General features: G+C 37.0%; 1 long non-coding RNA gene across 1 annotated transcript; it reads right to left on the minus strand.

Moving 5' to 3' along the window:
- Nucleotides 1–20,162: 20,162 nt before the first annotated feature.
- On the minus strand, nt 20,163–21,550 carry LOC131244521 (uncharacterized). The gene is made up of 2 exons (XR_009170352.1): nt 21,155–21,550; nt 20,163–20,990 (listed from the first exon to the last, which is right to left on the minus strand). It is a non-coding gene; the product is annotated as an uncharacterized LOC131244521 (long non-coding RNA).
- Nucleotides 21,551–21,854: the final 304 nt, after the last annotated feature.

Here is a 21,854-nt window from a genome sequence, read left to right on the forward strand (position 1 = left end):
TTAAGACTCCCGATGAAGTGAAAAGGGTACTCAAGTGTATCTAAACCGAGAAGGAATCACATGTTACCAAAATTCGTAGTGATAATGGTTCCGAATTCGATAATAGCAGTTTTGAGAAGTTCTGTAGTAATCATGGAATATCGCATGAGTATTCTGCACCCAAAACACCTCAACAAAATGGGGTTGTTGAAAGGAAAAATAGAGTACTTTAAGAAATGGCCAATGTAATGTTAAATAGTATGAAACTTCCTAAAAATCTTTAGGATGAAGTTGTGAACACGGCATGTTATATCACTAACTATGTTTATAATAGAAAGTCTAATAATAAGACTGCATATGAACTATGGTTCAATAAGAAGCCTACTTTCAAATACTTTCAAGTTTTTGGCAGCAAGTGCTATATTTTACGTGACCGGGAAAATCTGAAAAAATTCGACACTAAAAGTGACGAGGGTATTTTCCTAGGATACTCGAAAATAATGTCGGTTTAATGCGGAAGGAGTAGTGGTAATGCTCCACGTGCCACCCAGATGATTCCTCGTTTCCATGTACTTCATCGCATATTTACATCAAATGTATGTCCGCGGTTTGGGAACAAGTCCGAGCTTACTTTGTTCATGACTTATATTCTTCATTTTATTGTATTCAGCATCCCTATTTACCTCCCTTCTTTTATTTGATACTTAATCATCCAAGTTCACATTCATCCGGGTCATGGTTCCATTCCATTTACCTATTTTATGACGACACTTGCCATCCATTGAAATGTTGTTATTCCTTCCACTGAGGCTCCTGAAGCAGCCCTTTCATTTGACAACGCTAGCATTAATAAGATGAGTTTGGACTACCTCCCTGGTCAGCGAGATGAGGATGATGTTGAAGAAGAGGAAGCACTAATGCTTGCGGATACAACTATGGATGACATATTTGATGATTTAGAAATAGATGATGAGGTTGTTCCTGACTTTTAACCGTCTCAATTTAATGATCACCTTCGATCCTTAGGGGAGAAGGTGGATGAATTGAAGTTTCACAGGACAATCTGGTTGAAAATCACAAGTCTTTTATGAAGTACATGCGAAAATATTTTCGTCGCATTATTAAAGGACTTCACTAGATTAACCCGTTTATCCCACCTCCTTCTTCCCCTGGTTCGGACTAGCTTAATTTGATTTTATTTTGGATTGTATAACTTTGACTTGTGCAAGGGTTGTACAACTTTGATTCATACTCTTGATTTGCTTTCTTTATGCTCTCCTACTATTATCCATACTCCTGATTTGCTCTTAATCATATTTCTTATCTTGTCATCCAATTACCTGTTTCTCTAGTTGTTCTGCCTTCCTTTGTCAACTTGTGACAAAAAGGGGGAGAGATTTATGGTTATGATTGAATGAAATGCTGGTGAAATGGATTGTACCTTTGGAATGTTTGGAAATGTTTGTTAAATATAGGTATTCTACATAAGGCCAAGCTCAGATTGAGGGGGAGTAGATTTTGTGCTCATAATGAGAGAGAGTATGTGAATTTTACAACATTATAAGCAAAGCAGAGATTTTGTATTTGTATTTTGTTCTAAGTATGTTTTGTCATGAATTTGACAAAGGGGGAGATTGTAAGTGTTGTGATGTATAAAACACTCTTATTTGTCAAATTTTGATGGGACAAAACAACTTATAGTGTGGTTCACACAAGTGATGGAAAGTTCACCTTCAAGTGAATCAAGATGAAAAGTTCACCTTTAAGATCAACGCATGAAGTTGGAAAATGCAAGTTTAAGAACAAGTCATGAAGATGGTTTGTTCAATTTCAAAGTATTCAAGCTCTACTTCACTTCAAGTTCAAGATTAAGCTACAACTACAAGTTTACTTCAAGTAGAAGATCCATTGAACGCTACTAAAGATTCAAGTAGAAGTTTTAAGGTATATACTTCAATGTCCAATAATTTCATGTATAATTGACCCTAGGGAGACCTTAGACTTAGGTTCTTTGATATGCTAAACATGTATGAGTTTTTATACTTTGATTAAGCTTTAGTTCGACTAGTCTAAGCCTTAGTTCGACTAGTCTAGGCTTTGGTTTGACCAGTCTAGGGAAAGTTTTGACCAGTCCAAGATTTGAACTGAAAAATGGACTTCTTCTGTTAGTTAATCGACCAGTCGAGCAGGGTGCTCGACTAGTCGAAGGCACACCTTTGACCAGTCGAAGGGTGCTCGACTCGAAGTCCAGCAACCATTTTAAGGCACCATTGACCAGTCGAAGGCTATGCTCGACTGGTCGAATAAGGCCCTCGACCAGTCGAGCAGGGCCTTTGACCAATCGAATAATGGTTTTATCCGATCGCACTCAAAACTTCAAATTTGGTTGATTCTTAGACGAGTCGAGGAGAGCTTAGACCAGTCGAAGCAACAAATTTTCAGCCTATAAATAGAGTCCTTTTCTCACTTTCAAATTATTCATTCAAGCCATGAAAAGCCTTCACTTTGAGAGAGAAAAGTTCCCATCTTCTTCAAGCTATGGCACGGTATTTTTAATATTTTTAATATGGATTTTTATTTTTGCAATTCATTGATCTCTTTTATGAATCTTTTGTTATAAAAGGAGTTTATACTCTTCTTTGTGAGATCTAAGGAATTCAAACAAGTAGCCTAAGGTTTGAATTAATTTAAAATCAAATTAGAACCTAGAACCCTTGATTGTGTTATTGGACATTAAACATTTCTACATCAAGTTAAGCGGTTTTATGGGCTACATCAAAGAGAATCTTTAGAAGAAGATAAGTATTATTCTTCATTCATTTTTGGTTTCTTGAGATATCCAGAAAATCTCTGTATTGGTTTTGATTGAGATAGCCAAAAAATCTCAGCGTGGGGTTTTATTTGTGATAGCCCATCTGAAAACATAATTATATTGGTTTTAAGGTAAACCTGTGAAAACCTTGATTATTAGTGAATGCTAATATCACGTGGTTATGATTATTGGGAGTGGAGTAGGTGTGGCTGTTTGAGAACAGTTGGTGTACACACTAAACCACTGTAACTTTTAGCGTTTGTGGTGAATGGTTTAAATTCCCGTATATATGGTGAATGTTTGTAAATTGGTTGTGTGGTGAATGCTTGTAATAGATAGTTCTATCTTGTCTCTTACTTCGTTTGTGATTTTGATACTTACTACATTCAAGAAATTAGGTTGTCCTACCTAAAATGTTTATTTTTGGTATAAGGTTGTCCTTTAAACAAAGTTTGAATCAATTTCTCAATACTATTGCGATTAAAATCAATGATTAATTCTGATTCATTCATTGTATCTACTATTTAATTTTTTATTTAGCATAGTCCTATTCACCCCCCTCTAAGACAGGTAGCTCTCCTCTTTCATAGTACAATAACATATCAAACATAATTCGGTATAACCGACTGGATTTTCGATCCCACCAACTCCTACTGAAGTATAATGTTCGTTACCACCAAAAGTAACAAATTTCATCTAGCAGCTTTAGGATCTAATTCGGTACAACCGAGTAATATTTCGGTGCCAGGGATTGCATTTCTGAACTGGGATTGTAAAGGTTTATGGTGAAACTGATTTAAAGCCATTGATAGTGAAATCTAGTACACTCTAGGATAAAGTGCAGTTATCGACAGTGGAGTAGGCACATAGCTGAACCACTATACATCCTTATGTTTGGAATTGTCATTTGCGCATCTATTTAATCATGATCATATAAGTTTGAATGTTTAATTATTTACGCATGATTAAATGATTGTTTAAGATTGATAGGTAGCACATTGCACACACAAGTTCTCAATGCTATAGGCTAGTCGCTTAATTTTCATATCTTAAGTAGCCTATGTGATTGGAACCTCTATTAGCTTGGAAGCCTTTAGAGTTATATCGCCTTACTTGCTTTAAACTGAAGGATTGTTTAAGTTAGGCAATTAGAAGATTTAAATAGGCATAATCGGCGAAAAGTCCTATTCACCCCCCTCTAAGACTCTTGGAATATTCCCTACTTGTACTACAGTGGTCTAAGCCACAATTTCAGCGTATGCTCTTGGGAGGTGGTAGGTTAGAGATGATATCGATTTTGGCATTGTCCACCTCAATTCCCTTGGATGGAGTTATATGTCCAAGAACAATTCCCTTGGGAACCATGAAATGACTGTTCTCCCAGTTTAGAATCAAAATCTTCTCCTCACATCGCTTCAACGCACATTTAAAATATTTCAAGCATTCGTTTAAGAATGGACAAAAAACAGAGAAGTCGTCCATGAAGACCTCTAAATATTCCCCTACCATGTTAGAAAAAATACTTAACATGCATCGCTGAAATGTGGTAGGGGCATTACACAGTCCAAATGACATCTTTTGGCAAGTGAAGGTGCCATAGGGGTATGTGAACATTGTTTTCATTTTCTTTTGATCTTCAAGGGCTATTTCTATCTAATTGTAGCCCGAATACCCATCAAGGAAGTAGTAATAAGAATGATCAACTAACCTTTCCAATATTTGGTTAATTAAGGGTAAGGGGAAGTAGTCTTTCCTCGTGATGGTATTCAATTTTCTATAGTCAACGCACATTCTCCAACCAACAGTAACTCAAGTTGGTACGAGTTCATTGTTGGCATTGGCCACTATGGTGATTCCAGATTTCTTAGGAACCACCTGAGTTGGACTCACCCATTAACTGTCGGATATAGGGTATATGATACCCACATCCAACAATTTAAGTGCTTCTCCTTTAACCACTTCTTTTATATTTTGATTAAGTCGACGTTGTGTTTGTCGGAAGGTTTTTGCATTATCCTTAAGATGAATGCATTGAGTACAAATCAAAGGATCGATTCCCTTGAGATTCGCAATCGACCATCAAAGGGTTTTTTTATGTTCGATGAGAGTAGTGATAATACTCTCTTGCTCTTGCTCAAGGTGGGAAGAAATCACCACCGGGTATGTCTCATATTGACCTAAGTAGACATATTTAAGATCAGCTGGTAATGGTTTTATGTTAAGATTCGATGCTTTGAGGTTAAACGGTAAAGGTACTACGTCAGTTTGGGATAATTTCTCAAATTGTGGCCTCCACCAGTTAACTTCAAGTACCGGTGCAGTATCAAGCATGACATCCATTTCCCTAATCATGTCATTATCCAAATTAGGGGAGTGTTCCAAACACATCTCTAGAGGGTCAAAGGATAAGGTCATCAGAACTCTATCTTTCATGAAAGAATCTATCATATTAATGTCGTGGGCCTCATCATCATCCTTTGCATGTTTGCTCATGTTGAAAAAGATATTGAGCTCCAACGTCATATTTTCAAAAGATAAATTCATGACCCCATTCCTACAATTGATGATAGTGTTAGATGTAGCAAGGAACAAGTGGCTAAGTATGATAGGGATTTGAGTGCTCATATCCGTGATAGGCTGGGTATCTAGGATAATAAAATCTACTGGATAGTAGAATTTATCAACTCGGACTAACACATCCTCAATCATCCCTCTTAGTACATGAACTGAACAATTAGTAAGTTGTAATGTGGTCCAGGTGAGTTTTAATTCACCTAGATCCAGTTGTTCATAGAAAGAGTAAGGGATTAAATTTACACTCACCCCCAAGTCAAGAAGTGCATTCTCAATTTGGTGATTCCCAATTATATAAGTGATAGTTGGGCTACCAAGATCTTTATATTTTTTTGGTACATTTTGCTTGAGGATAGCACTCGCTTTTTCTGTCAGAAAAATTTTCGTTCTGATACTTTGCCACTTCTTGGTCGTGCATAAGTCTTTTAGAAATTTGGCATATAAAGGAATTTATTTCACAGCATCCAAAAGAGGAATGTTGACCTTCACTTATTTCAACACCTCTAGAATATCCTGAGAATTAGAGAGGGGTTTTGGTGCAATCAACCATTGGGGGGAATGGTACAATCAGCTTGCTTCGAGGTTCCGGTTCTAACCCATGTGGAGTAATGTTAGGTCCATAATTCTCATATATTTCTAGGTCCTTAGGTTTTCAGCCCTTATTGGAATAGTTTTGTCAATTGTCTTTCCACTCCTAAGAGTAGTGATAGACTTAGCTTGCTCTAACTGATATGCAGAACTCAGGTCACTAATTTTACACTGTGGTTTTGGATTGGGGAGAGGTTGGGCCGGAAACATCCCTTTCTCCCCAATCGATAAGTGTGCCTCAATCCTTTGAATGGATTTATTAAGGTCTTGGAAAGCTTGTAATGTGTTTTGATTGAAGAGCTCTTGATTTTGAATGTGTTGTAAAATCAAATACTCCTGAGGCTTCTTTTGATTTAAGAGTTGAGATAGAGCCCCTTGAAGGTTAGCTGGGATTGTATGTATTTAAGGTGGGTCCATTGCAAGGTCTTTGGTAATTTTTCACGGCATTCGATTGCTCATTCAATACCTCTTAAAAAGCAGGTATGGTTGGACAATTTTTAGTTGTATGTATGTTACAAGCATAGATACCATAAACAACTTCCTTAGCCTTATCCTTCTTAAGTTCCATGGCCTTTATTTTCCTTGTGAGGTTAGCCACTTTAGCATTTATATCATCTTCCTCTTTTAACAAGTATATTCCACCCTTCTCCTTTGATTAAGTATACTTTGAAGTGGTGTTTGGTGTTGGGGGAGATGTACCATAATTGTGTGTTTTAGCAAGTTTGTCAAAATAATCCCACACATCATCGACATCTTTGTTCATGAATTCCCCTTTGCACATTGTCTCAACCATTTGGTGCATGGAAGATGTTAGTCCATCGTAGAAGAAATTTGTTATGCGCCACGTTTCAAAACCATATTGTGGGCATGAACTGACAAGATCCTTGAACCACACCCAACATTGGAAGAATGTCTCATCTTCCTTTTGGGAGAAGTTCATGATTGACTTTCTAATGGTGTTCGTCTTATGGTATGGGAAGAATTTCTTTATGAAATTCCTTGTCATGTCATTCCATCTGCTAATAGATTATGGACGTAGTGAATGCAACCACGTTTTAGCCTTTTCTTTTAAGGAGAAGGGAAGGAGTTTCAACCTAATCATGTCCTCAGACATATTAGGAAAATATAAAGTGGCTATTATCTCGTCAAACTCTTTGAAGTATAGATATGGACTTTCAGATTCAAGACCATGGAACTTTGGAGGAGTTGGATCACCCCTGGTTTGATATCCATATTTCCTGTATTTTATGAAAAAATCATACAAGAAGATGAGCTCACCCCCGCCAGTTGTATATAGTCTCATAAGGTACGAGGTGGGGATGCATTGTGCACCTCATTCTCATCTTGAATTTCTTCAACTGAAGGTTGAGGTTGATATGTAGGTTGATTCGCATCCATCACTTCTATTGCCTCTGAGAATCTCTAGTGGTGTCTAATTCGGTGATAGATAGGTAGCCCTTCGACTAATCCTCCTTCACTTAAGAGATGTCGAGTGTTGTCACGGACCCACTTGGGCATGAAACACTCAGAGCCTTCAAGTAACTAAACCTAAACCTAAGAAAGAAAAGTAGAGAAACTAAAACATATAAGAGATCTAAAATAAGAGAGAGAATTAGAAAGAGGTTACCAGATTGCAGATTACTATGTTAAAATCCCACAAAATAAAAAACCAAGTCAGATTCTAAAAATAAGTTCAGAAAAATCCTATACTAGAAACAAATAGAAAGTTAATCCTAGTCTTAACCTAATTCTAATACTAATTAAATTTAGAAAAATATAGTCATAGTCCCCGACAACGGCGCCAAAAACTTGTTCACAACCTCAAGTGTAGGGTTGTGATGTAGTAATAATCTCGGTAAGACTGAAGTCGAATCCACAGGGACTAAACTCGTGCATATTCTAAAAGTAGATAAAATTATTGTAGATTAAAACTTATGAATTTAAAGGTGGGAACCAGGGTGCTAAGGATCCACTTGTAGCTATCAAGATGCTACCTTACTTGATTCAAGAGATCCAACTGAAATCAGAGTCTTATCTTATCTGATTGGAGAGAGAGATGGTCAGATCTCTGAACTTCTCATTGATCTAGCCTCAACGGAGGAGAATTTTGAAGATTGGAAGGGATTCTATCACCCAACCATGCCCAAAAGATGATGACAAGCAATAAGATTTACCAATCACACAATCTTAAATAAGAAAAGAAGATACTCAAAGCTATCACAATGTTTATTGTAATTTGAGTCAGAATAAACCATTGAAAACTAAAAATATTCTTTAAAATCAGCTAGAAATCAATGAAGTTCAACATAAACATGAATCAAAGCAAAGTAAATATCTTAATCACGCTACAAGCTTCCCCTCTTAGCCTTAGCTAAGAGGTTTAGCCAACCATAGACATGATTGAACTAAGAACTCTTAAACAAAGCATAAAAACAACTAAGGAAGAGGAAGAAAGACTCTCAGCGGTGGCTCTCCACCCTTTGGCTCCACTCCTCAAACCTTAGATGATTCCTATGAACATCCTAGGGACTCCTATTTATACTTGTGAAGCTCCACCTTACGCATTGACTTGGAATTTTCGCAATCCGATGGTGAAACCACCTCAATTCACGCAGCCGTGTTACGTATCGGTCGGACTGAAGTCAAATCCAAAGTCAAGTCCAAATTCGAAAAGGATTCTATTTCAGGAGTTGCCCAATTTTGATCAGACTGATATGGGTTTAGTCGGATCGAACTTAAGTTGTCAGTCGGACCGAATTAATCTTCGGTCAAATTGAATTAACTCCAAAATTCATCCACTACCAATAAAATGACCAAAGCCGACGGCTGTTTAGCCGTTTCCCTGATGGCTTTTAGCCGTTGGTTAATCACAATTATTTATCGGTAAAAATATAAGGTTGTTAATGGTGGATATTCAATTACCATTGTTTTCCTATTATGTGTTGCCATTGAGATTTAGAACTGTCTCATTTTTTAGAACAAGCCCATAAATGATCTTGAAAAATGGATGGATGGCATGGATAAAACACATACATCATGGTGAGGCACATAGAGAACTAACCATTAACCAGCTAAGTCGGAAGGTAGTGTACCACGGAGGCGGATTAGATACCGACATGTTAGTAGCGAGATTGGCCACTGAAGTGATGTGACCAAGTTATGTGGACCCACTATGATGTATGTGTTGTATCCACAACGTCCATTCATTTGAAGATATCATTTTAAGGCATGAACCAAAGAATGAGACAGATCCAAAGCTCCCACCACAGAAAGCAGCGAGAAGATTGATGCCCACCGTTGAAACCTTCCTAATGCCCACCATGATGTTTTTTTGAAATCCAACCTATTAAAAGGTTAACAAAGACATTAAAGGAGGGAAAACACAAATATCATCTTGATCGAAAACTTTTGTGGCCTTTAGAAGTTTTTAACGGTGGCGTCACTCTCCCCACTATTTTATGTGGTGGGGTCCACTGGAGATTTTGATGTGACTCATTCTTTAGATCCTACCCTAAAATGATCTCTCCATGTGGATGGACGGCATGGATACAAAACACACATCAGGGTGGGGCCCATAGAACTTGGTAACGTCACTTCAGTAGCAATCTCGCTACTCAACCTGATCCGCGTTCGTGTACCACACACCACCAATCCAGCTGTGTGGGTACATGTTGTGCGAAGATGAGTGCAGCGCTCCTCGGGCTTCAAGTTGTACGATTCAAAGAGATCAAAGTTACATGGTCCATAATGATGTATTTATCATATCTACACCGTTGATCCATTTGGGGAGATCATTTTAGATCTTTATCTCAAAAATGAGTAATTTCCAAAGATCAAGTGGACCACACCACATATAACAGTGGGTATAATGATTCTCACTGTTAAAACATTCGTAGGGCCCACTGTAACATTTTCGTTCCATCCAATCTATTCATAAGGTCACAAAGACCTAGATGAAGAAAAAATACAAATGTCATATTGATCCAAAATTTCTATGACCCCCAAAAGGGTTTCAAGGATAAGCGTTCAATCCCCCACTGCTTTTTACGATGTGGTACACATGATTTTTGAATCTATTTTATTTTTTGGATCAAGCCTTGCGAAGAGCTCACAAAGTGGATAGACAGTTTGGATATAACTCATACTGCATAGTGGGACCCATAAAACTTGGTGACGTCAACACCCCCATCCATATCCAGAGAGTAAACACAGGCCGTATGTTGAGTGAGAACGCCGGTTTGTCCATTGGTTCCAACTATGGCCCATCTAATGATCAAAGATGGGTCTGATTACGAGGACTGCCCTTTTCATTGGAGGGAAGTCTAATTCAACTGGCAAGATGGTTTGACACCACAATTTGTGGCCACAAGAAGGTTTCCATGACAGGAGTCCCCATTCCAACTATTCTAGTGGTGTGGCCCACCTAGGTTTTGGATGACTGATTACTGTAGTTTTGTCTTGAAATGAGGTATTTTTAAATGTTAGACGGAATGGATATCACACAAACATCACGATGGCCCCACAGAGTTCGAGTGTTGTACGTTCTTCCTACAACAATTATTGCAAGGATTCCGGTCCATCCACACCCAGTGTTGCATGCTAGAAATGAAAACAAAGGAATGCAATGGACGGCATGGATATGCTTCATTTTGGACAAGCCTTAAAATTATCCTTTAAGATGGATGGACGGAGTGGATTAAAACCCCAGAGAGTTTACTCAGAACACTAATCGTATTTCCTACCATAGCCTCTCCCATGAAGTTCTGCCACTGGAAACTTAGGTGGAGCCCACCGTGATGTTTGCGAGAAATCTACACCGTTCATCGGTTTTGTAATCTCATTTTAGGACTCGAGACCAAAATAGAACAGGATCCAAAACTCAAGTGGGCCTCACTAAAGGAAAAGGTGGGTAGGGAAATTCCTACCGTTGAAACCTCCTTGGGTCGACAGTGATGCTTACATGCCATCCATACCGTTCATAACGTCATTCCTACTAGGATGAACTGAAAACACAAATATTACCCTGATTCAAAACTTTTGTGGCCCACGAATATTTCAACTATGGACGTTCAATCCTCATGTTTTAGGCCCACTTGAGTTTTGGATGTGGTTCATTTTTGGCCCCATGCCCTAAAATGAGCTCAAAAAAATGGATGAACGGGGTGGATTTCTGAAAAGCATCACGGTACGCCTCACCTAAGTTTCCAGTGCAGGAACTTCCTGCGAAAGCCAATTCGCGTCCCTCACCCCTCGTCTCTTGCCTTAATCCTCTCCTCTCTCGCCCTAATCCCCCCTTCCTCTCGATTCCCCTCACTCCTCTCTCTTCCTCTATATCTTCGATCTCTCTCTCTCTCTCTCTCTCTGTTTAATCCAAAGAAGGGAGGGAGCCGAAACCCAAACCCTATCACAGCCAGGCGTCCCCATGAGCTCTAGTTGCCAGATTCTATCCAGATTCTATTTGTAGCGTCGACTATGATATAACAACTTCACTACAGATCTGGGAAAATTCAGTGGAGTTAGAAAGGTGTTGGAAGAAGATTTTAGGGTTTTTATTTTTTATTTTATTTTTATCATTAGATTTGAGGTATTGAGTGGATATTTCTAGATTTTAGAGTATCCGGTGGAATTCTGATCCAGTGATGTTTTGAAGAGGCACGACGGTGGATACTTGTTGAGGGTCAAATATTGCATATTGAACCCTATTTGTTACTTGGTTTTATGAACATGATAATGCTTAAAGTTCTATTTTAATCATGTTTGTGTTGTAAGGTGATTTTAAGAGCTTGGATTGAAAAGGATGTTAAATGTATGGAATTAACGCTCAGGAATCACCAACGACAAGAGTGGCTCTAATGAAATGAAGAATGAAGAATGCACATACTGAAGATCTACAAAAACAAGTCAAGAATGAAGAAAATCAGAATTTTAAAGTGAAATTTGGTGATCCTCGACTAGTCCTGGCTCCGGCTTGACCAGTCTTGCATACGCTCGACCAGTCCTAGACTCTGCTCGAGTAGTCGAGGCTCGACCGGTCGATGGTGTCTCAACTCGAACTCCAGTGACTAAATACTTAAAAATCTTGTCATCCTCGACCAGTCGAGGGATGTCCTCGACTAGTCTTGGGTTACGCAGCCAGCACACTGTGAAAATTTGAAGCAGTTTTCAAAAATTTTCAACTCTATGCAAAAGTCTAAGGCCTAAAACTATAAATAGGGGTCCCTAGGGCATCCTTAAGCATCTTCTAGGGTTTCAAGAGTGGAGTAAAAGGGTGGAGCCACCATCCGGGAGTTCTTCTTCTTTCTCTTTAGTTGGTCTTTTTGTTTTGTTTAAGAGTTTTTAGTTCAATCATGTCTATGGTTGGTTAAACCTCTTAGCTAGGGCTAAGAGGTGAAGCTTGTAGCGTGATTGGGATGCTTGCTTTGTTTTGATTCATGTTTTGTTGAACTCTCTTGGATTCTAGTTTGATTATGAAGGCATATTTTTAGTTTTTAATGGTTTGTTGGGACTCAAATTATAATAGATCTACAATAGCTTGAGATATCTTCTTTTCCTGAATTGAGATTGTGAAATTAGGAAATCTTTTTGTTCACCATTGTCCCATCACTACGCCAAAACAGCGAAAAAAGGACAGTTGAAAACCATCTCAAATGACCAAAAAGGACAGTTTTGAACCGTCATATGCGTCATCATATTTTGGGGCGTCATATTACTTAAAGGACGGTCATGAACTGTCAGTCTTATTGACATTTAAAAGACGGTCATGGACCGTCCTTAAAAAGGACTATCATGACCAGTCTCTTATGGCCCTTAAAAGGACGGTCATGGATCATCCATAAAAAGGACGGTCATGGACCGTCCTTCAAAAGAACTGCTATGATCTGTCTCTTATGAGCCATAAAAGGACAGTCATCGACCATCCTTTAAAAGGACTGCTATAAACCGTCTCTTATGGCCCTTAAAAGGATGGTCATGAACTGTCCTTCAAAAGGACTACTATGATCCGTCTCTTATGAGCCATAAAATGACGGTCCTCAACCGTCCTTTAAAAGGACTGCTATGAACCGTCTCTTATGAGCCTTAAAAGGACAGTCATGAACTGTCTCATATTTGAATATTTAGAAAAATATGGACGGCCTAGAGCCGTCAGAAATTTTCAATTATGAAACAGTCGATATACACCTGTTACAATATAGTTCATCATATTCTTCCTAATATACACCTGTTATAAAATATATTTCATCATATTCACATTCACATCCATCTAAACCCAAACTATGTAAATCCATTAAAACATAAACTACATTCATCCAAACATAAACTACATCCATCCAAACACAAACAATCTTATCCACATTACATTCATCCACGCATAAATACATATGAGTTTAAAACATCATAAATAAACAAAGGCACTAATGTTTAGGTCATAGGTTTTGGTTTAGGTTAAGGTTATAGGTTTAGGTTTAGGTTTAGGTTAAGGTTTAGGTTTAGGAAATCGGGTTCGGGTTCGGGATTGGGTTTAGGTTTGGGTTTTCAAGTTTAGGTTTAGGTTTAGGTCAGGGAGTTGAGATTAGGATTAGGTGTAGGTTTAGGTTTAGGGATTTGAGAATACATTTAGGTTATAGGTTATAGGTTAAGGTTTAGGTTTTAGGTTTAGGTTAAGGTTAGGTTATAGGTTATAAGTTTAGGTTATAGGTTATAGGTTAAGGTTTTAGGTCATAGGTTTTGGTTTTGGTTAAGGTTATAGGTTTAGGTTTAGGTTTAGGTTAATGTTTAGGTTTAGGTTATAAGCTATAGGTTTAGGGAATTGAGAATAGGTTAAGGTTTAGGTTTAGGAAATCGGGTTCGGGTTCGGGATCGGGTTTAGGTTTGGGTTTTCAAGTTTAGGTTTAGGTTTAGGTTAGGGAGTTGGGATTAGGATTAGGTGTAGGTTTTGGTTTATGGATTTGAGAATACATTTAGGTTTTAGGTTTAGGTTTAGGTTAGGGAGTTGGGATTAGGATTAGGTGTAGGTTTTGGTTTAGGGATTTGAGAATACATTTAGGTTTTAGGTTTAGGTTTAGGTTTTAGGTTATAGGTTAAGGTTTAGGTTTTGGGTTTAGGTTAAGGTTAGGTTATAGGTTATAAGTTTAGGTTATAGGTTATAGGTTAGGTCATAGGTTTTGGTTTAGGTTAAGGTTATAGGTGTAGGTTTAGGTTTAGGTTAAGGTTTAGGTTTAGGTTATAAGCTATAGGTTTAGGGAATTGAGAATAGGTAAAGGTTTAGGTTTAGAAAATCGTGTTCATGTTCGGGATTGGGTTTAGGTTTGTGTTTTCAAGTTTAGGTTTAGGTTTAGGTTAGGGAGTTGAGATTAGGATTAGGTGTAGGTTTAGGTTTAGGGATTTGAGAATACATTTAGGTTTTAGGTTAGGTTTAGGTTTTAGGCTATAAGTTAAGGTTTAGGTTTTAGGTTTAGGTTAAGGTTAGGTTATAGGTTATAGGTTATAAGTTTAGGTTATAGGTTATAGGTTAGGTCATAGGTTTTGGTTTTGGTTTAGGTTAAGGTTTAGGTTTATGTCAAGGTTTAGGTTAAGGTTTAGGTTTAGGTTATAAGCTATAGGTTTAGGGAATTGAGAATAAGTTAAGGTTTAGGTTTAGGAAATCGGGTTCGGGATCAGGTTTAGGTTTGGGTTTTCAAGTTTAGAGGTTTAGGTTAGGGAGTTGAGATTAGGATTAGGTGTAGGTTTAGGTTTAGGGATTTGACAATACATTTAGGTTATAGGTTTAGGTTTAGGTTATAGGTTATAGGTTTAGGTTTAGGTTTAGGTTTAGGTTTAGGTTATAAGCTATAGGTTTAGGGAATTGAGAATAGGTTAAGGAAATCGGGTTCGGGTTCGGGATCGGGTTTAGTTTGGGTTTTCAAGTTTAGGTTTAGGTTTAAGTTAGGGAGTTGAATTAGGATTATGTGTAGGTTTAGGTTTAGGGAGTTGAGAATACATTTAGGTTTTAGGTTTAGGTTTAGGTTTTAGGTTTAGGTTATAGGTTTAGGTTATAGGTTTAGGTTTAAGTTATATATTATAGCTTTAGGGAATTGAGAATAGTTTGAGGTTTAGGTTTAGGAAATCAGGTTCGGGTTCGGGATCGGGTTTAGGTTAGGTTATATGTTAAGGTTAAGGTTTATGTTTAGGTTTAGGTTAAGGTTATAGATTTAAGGAATTGGGAATAGGTTAAGGTTTAGGTTTAAGAAATCGGGTTCGGGTTCAGGATCGGGTTTAGGTTTGGGTTTTCAAGTTTAGGTTTAGGTTAAGGAGTTAAGATAAGGATTAGGTGTAGGTTTAAGTTTAAGGATTTGAGAATACATTTAGATTTTAGGTTTAGGTTTAGGTTTTAGGTTTAGGTTAGGCTTAGGTTATAGGTTTTGGGATTTGAGAATAGGTTTAGGTTATAAGTATAGGTTTAGGTTAGGTTATAGGTTAAGGTTTAGGGAATTGAGTTTAGGTTATAGGTTCAAGTTATAGGTTATAGGTTATAGGTTTAGGTTAAGGTTTAGGTTATAGGTTTTGGGATTTGAGAATAGGTTTAGGTTATAAGTATAGGTTTAGGTTAGGTTGTAGGTTAAAGTTTAGGGAATTGTGTTTAGGTTATAGGTTTAGGGATTTGAGAATAGGTTTAGGTTATAGGTTATAGGTTTAGGTTTAGGTTATAGGTTTAGGGATTTGAGAATAGGTTTAGGTTATAGGTTTAGGTTAAGGTTATAAGTTTAGGTTTAGGTTAAGGTTATAGGTTTATGTTTAGGTTAAGGTTATAGGTTTTTGGTTAAGGTTTAGGTTATAGTTATAGGTTTTGGGATTGGAGAATAGGTTTAGGTTATAAGTATAGGTTTAGGTTAGGTTATATGTTAAGGTTTAAGGAATTGAGTTTAGGTTATAGGTTTTGGGATTTGAGAATAAGTTTAGGTTATATGTTTAGGTTATAGGCTTTACTTTATAGGTTTAGGTTTAGGTTTAGGTTATAGGTTTACGGATTTGAGAATAGGTTTAGGTTTAGGTTTAGGTTTAGGTTATAGGTTTAGGTTAAGGTTAAGGTTATAGGTTTAGGTTTAGGTTAAGGTTATAGGTTTAGGTTTAGGTTAGGTTATAGGTTTTTGGTTAAGGTTTAGGTTATAGTTATAGGTTTTGGGATTTGAGAATAGGTTTAGGTTATAAGTATAGGTTTAGGTTAGGTTATAGGTTAAGGTGTAGGGAATTGAGTTTAGGTTATAGGTTATAGGTTTAGGTTATAGGTTTTGGGATTTGAGAATAGGTTTAGGTTATAAGTATAGGTTTAGGTTAGGTTGTATGTTAAAGTTTAGGGAATTGAGTTTAGGTTATATGTTATAGGTTTAGGTTGTAGTGTAAGTTTTGGGATTTGAGAATAGGTTTAGGTTATAGGTTAAGGGTGTGGTCCCTGCAAATACATATATAAACATGGCCTGCTCCAATTGGCCAGGCCCTTCTAATGATGTCCATAGAAAATGGACAGCTTCATCATGGTCATAATAGCGGTTCCCACCTTCCAGGGACATCCACTCAACATCCGGATAGCTCAAATGCACATCCGGGTCTGCTCTATCAATTTCGAGTAAATACATAAACACGGCCTATCTAAATGGCCAGGCCACTCTAATGCTGTCCATAGGAAATGGCCAGCTTTATCATGGTCATAACAACGGTTCCCACCTTCCAGGGACCCCTGCTCAATATCTGGATAGCTCCGACGCACATCCGGGTCTGTTCCATCAATTTCAAGTAAATACATTCAAAAACAACATAAGTATATCTAAAAGCATCTGGATACCTGGGGAAGGCATCCCATATTCGTATTGTTGGTTACTCATCCCTTTGTCTACAAGCCACAATCGACCAATAATTTCAAGCAAATACCTGTACTCTGAAACCAACACAAATATAACTAGGAAACAATATAAGGAATAAGAAAAAATGAATTTATCAAAAACTGAATACAAATTCATCAAAAAAAAAGAGGAATAAGAAAATTGCATATAAGGATTCCTGATCAACTATTCAATTGCCTCAACTTACACAGCAAGCTAGAAAGGGCTATCATTTGGGGTTGCAAGGAGCATAAATATCTATAATCTAATGGATACTCATTCAAAAGATACAAAGTGGATACCAATTCAAAAAGATCTCAAGTGTTCAAGATCTTCAACAACAAGGCGACATGAATTTTAAACAATAGAATGCGTTCCTCTACTTAGGAGTTAATAGCAGAGGTGCAGATCATTTCATCTCTGCATTCAATTCTGAATAATAGTAATAAAGTAATTACTTTTCCAACATTAACTTAAAGTTTTCATGAACAAAGGTGGGCAACTAAAAATCTGCGTCTGTAGACTCCTCTCATAGCCACGCACACCATGCATGCGAAACGTCATTTTCAAACCAAACTACACTCGCTATTTTCAAATCTCACGTGATGACTTCATTCCCCCACTCTCTCCCTCGATTTCCCCACTCTCACCTCTCCGTCTCTCTCTCTCTCTTGAAAAAAAAAGAAGAAGAAGAAAAAAATTTCTTTTATGTTTTTTCAATCCATCTTCCATTTTCTTCTTAACAAGAAAATCCATATTTACTAATATTCCCATTTTTCTATTTTTCAAAAGAATGAGTTCGGACTCTGAGCGTTGGCTCCAACACTCGTACTTTCAACCCAAACCCTAACCAAGGACTCCAAAATTACCAAGTACTCATAAACATTCATTGCAAGCATTTTCTGTCTATGTGCATGATGACCATACTATTAAGATTAATCCTCTTATTTTCATTTACAGAAACTAGAAAATTCATATACAAGCTTCTCAACTTGGTGCAAGTCAACTCACCTTTGTTTAATGCTAATAAAGATGCATCTAAAAAGCACAAATATGCGTGTTCAGATTTTCACCACAGATAGGATCGAATCCAATATTTCCCCACCATAAACCTGAAAATCAGAAACTTTTGTCATGATTATAGAGATTTATGATTGTCATCTAAGCCTTGCTCAATTCTATTTATAAATTTTGCAAGTCTACTTATAATTATCATTGGATCTTAATCTATTTATAATGAAAATCTTAAATATCACCTGATAATGCTCCTTTGATAATGCTTGATTGGAACGAATAATTTGGTGAAGATCAATGTTCATGAGCTCATAAACAATGTACACATCATTAAATGTTTCCCTATAAGGAGGTGATATTATATCTTTGATAGCCACAACTTGTATGACAGAGAAAAATGCAACTGATACAATCTGTTACAATTTAAAGGAGAAAAAAGATTTGTGGCTGCATCGATATTCTAGTACATTACGAACGGCTGCCTATGTACCCAAAAAGTCAGATCGGGATCAAGCCACTACATAGTTCTTTTTAATTAACCAAGTTACTAAAGGTCATAAATTTCATATTTAACAAAGTATCATTGAACGTCGTCTCAAATTGTTTCTGGGTGGTGTATTTAAAAAAATTCAAATACACAATCAATGTGTATTCTTGCTACATCTCGTACTGCAACTAGAGACAACATTCTATTAATACTTCAGTTACATTTGAAATTGTTTAGGTTATAGGTTAAGGTTTAGGTTTAGGTTATAAGTATAGGTTTTGGGATTTGAGAATAGGTTTAGGTTAACGTTATAAGTTTAGGTTAAGGTTATAAGTATGCGTTTAGGTTATAGGTTAAGGTTTAGGTTTAGGTTATAAGTATAGGTTTTGGAATTTGAGAATAGGTTTAGGTTAAGGTTATAAGCTTAGGTTAAGGTTATAAGTTTAGGTTATAGGTTAAGGTTTAGGTTTAGGAAATCGGGTTCGGGTTCGGGTTTAGGTTTAGGCGTTCAAGTTTAGGTTTAAGTTAAGGAGTTGAGATTAGGATTAGGTGTAAGTTTAGGTTTAAGGATTTGAGAATACATTTAGATTTTAGGTTTAGGTTAGGTTTTAGGTTTTAGGTTATAGGTTTAGGTTTAGGTTATAGGTTTAGGTTTGGGTTTAGGTTATAGGTTATAGGTTTAGGTTATAGGTTAAAGGTTATAGGTTTAGGGATTTGAGAATAGGTTTAGGGTTTTGAGAATAGGTTTAGGTTTAGGTTTAGGTTTAGGTTATGTTATAGGTTGTAGGTTTAGGTTTAGGTTTAGGTTATAGGTTTATGTTTAGGTTTTAGGTTATAGATCCTAACTCCCTAATCCTCACTACCACAATTTATGAATTATTCAGTCTACAAATGCATAAAATTGAAATTTATTTGCATCTCTCTTTTGTACCACTCTACATGTATGTTATTACTTATTACCCGACCAAATAAGTTAGCTAGCCATGCATCATTCATGTATGCATGAATAAATTTGTATCCAACAGTAGACCAGCAGGGCTACACTAAAACAGAGTTGCAAGTACCCTCAAAGAAGTTAAATTGAAAGATACTTCTGCTCTACTGGTTTTAATAGCAGATTCTACATCTGATTGGATAATTATCAACTAGAGATGTTGTAGGCATAGATTTCAAAAGATCCTAGCTTCATGTTCATCAATCAGCCCACAACGAGTACAGAACATAAATGGCAATGACATGTCAGAAGTTATATCAAGATTTTCTTTTTTGGAGTTCTAATATCAGCTTTTCTTGGTGGAAAACCAAGTGCTGCATTGGAAATATTCCACTTTTTCCTCATATTGGTTCCACAAGAAATTCCAAAGTGCTAAATTTCAACAATTACTCCACAAAATCTACTAAAATTGTTATAGGCTTAATGCAAGAAGTGTTGTAAGAACACAAAATTCGCACCAATCAGATGATTCTAACTATTAGATCAATTGCCCACAAAATGGATGGTTGGTATCATTTATTGAAAACAGATCCCATTAACAATTTGATTCCTCAATTTGTAGGGGAGTATAATGACTCACTTGCAGTTCTAAAGAATCAGTTTTATCAAACCTAACAAAAACGAACCAGATGGATTGCATCATCCAATTACTGTTGAATCTTCAATGGTAGCCAATGAAACATGTGATGGTCATGACGGACAGTCATAACTGATAGATCGAACCATCTATGAGATGTATGCAGGTACTCTACCTTGGTCTCTTTGAGATTTTACCTACTCAGTTTCATGCTTTTAACTTTCAAAAAGAGGAGAAAAACACACTAGAGTTATAACATAGAGAATAAGCAGTGACCTGAAAGATTATTATTTTTTTCCAGCTCTTTGAAAGGTGGGTGATAGAAACAACTGCAACACAAGATTCTTATTCCACTGCACAATTCCGATCCCCCTCAAACATGGGACATACTATAATCCAACCATAATACACATTAGCACTACCTTTTGGTAGGTATTCGAAACCTCTACCCTACATAACCTAGCTTATCAATCAAGAAGGGTGCCTAGGAAACAAAAGAAAGGTGATTGTAAATAACAATGACATGACTTAATGAAACTCATGTGATTTGGGAAAATTAAAATAGTCTCATCATTAATGTAGGCAATATGAGAATAAGTTCAAAACACACATGATGTACCGGGGAGCAAGACAGGTGCAAGGCTACAAAGGGATGTCCCGTCACAGAACAGACCACAATGAATTTTTTTTACAGATGGAGGCACCACCAAGAACATGCAATATCCCAAGTTTGTTATTTCTTCCATTCCATAATCATTGTGAGTTCAAAGAATCATGTGGAATAAGTAACATGGTCTGCTTTAATCTCATCTTTGATATCTTTATTAATTCAATTGATGCACACTTTTTATTGCTAACTGATCCACCCACATGACACCCAAAAAAAAAAAAGAATGTGACCCACTCTTGATTTTTGTGGTTCAACACATTGACCCTAAAAAAGTTCACAATAGCTTAGTTAACTAGCAACTGTGTTTCTTGAAGCTTACCATCAATGAATCAGGAAGGTAGCCACTATGATGCCAAAAATGAAGTTCTGCAAGAGAATGTGGCCCATGTCTTCTCCCATCCCCATCCTCAAACAACCAACATGGCTCCTCACTTGATTGCAACTGTTTTAAAAAGAATCCATCCATAAGAGCAAGATCATGTACAAGAGTTTTGGACATTGTTCACTTGCTATGACATATAAACAAAGTCAAAGGTATATCTTGAATCAAAATAATGAGATTTTTTATTATTATTAATTTGGAGAACGGGGATTTAAGTGTACTACCAGAGGCAGACCCGGTGAAGCCCAGCTGGTTGATTCAGTTTTTCCATTTTGTAGTTCAGAACTGTAACTGCGAGTGATCAATGGTTCTGGCTGTGATTTTGAATTAACCAAAGCTGGAACAGCATAATGGGCAAACGCCCCTTCTTTGTGGGATGCTGACACTGAGTCTCCACTGCAAGAAGTTAAGTGGTTTGCAGGTTCCCCGGCGCCAATCATAACTGTGGTTGGAAATGTTGCAGCCAAATATGCAAAACCTGTAGCTACATGATCAGGGAACTGCTTAAAGTATTTCAAGGGTACTGGATTGGCAATATTCCCATTTACAACAGGATATACATGAAGCTCCTCAGGTAAGAATCCTATAGATAAACCCTCATATAGCTATTCTTGAATGTAGTGGCCCACCAGATGAACAATCCAGATTTCACACATACATGATCTAAAAAAATGTATTGAGAAAGTGATTACCAATTGTTGCCCAGTTTCTTCCCTCATTCCAGCAGCGACAGACGCGTAATTTATGCCTGTTAGAATCTCTCGGCCTCTAACATTTGAATAAGGTGGAATGAAATCATCGAAGCCCAACAGCTGAGCTGCATACCACGAACAGATCCTATTAGTTATATATTTAAGCTTTCCATCATTATTAATATACGTGGTTAAGAGACTCGGTGACTCAGACTAATTTGTTCTGTCCTGA

Source organism: Magnolia sinica, chromosome 4 (assembly GCF_029962835.1).
Source record: "Magnolia sinica isolate HGM2019 chromosome 4, MsV1, whole genome shotgun sequence".
NCBI lineage: Eukaryota > Viridiplantae > Streptophyta > Magnoliopsida > Magnoliales > Magnoliaceae > Magnolia > Magnolia sinica.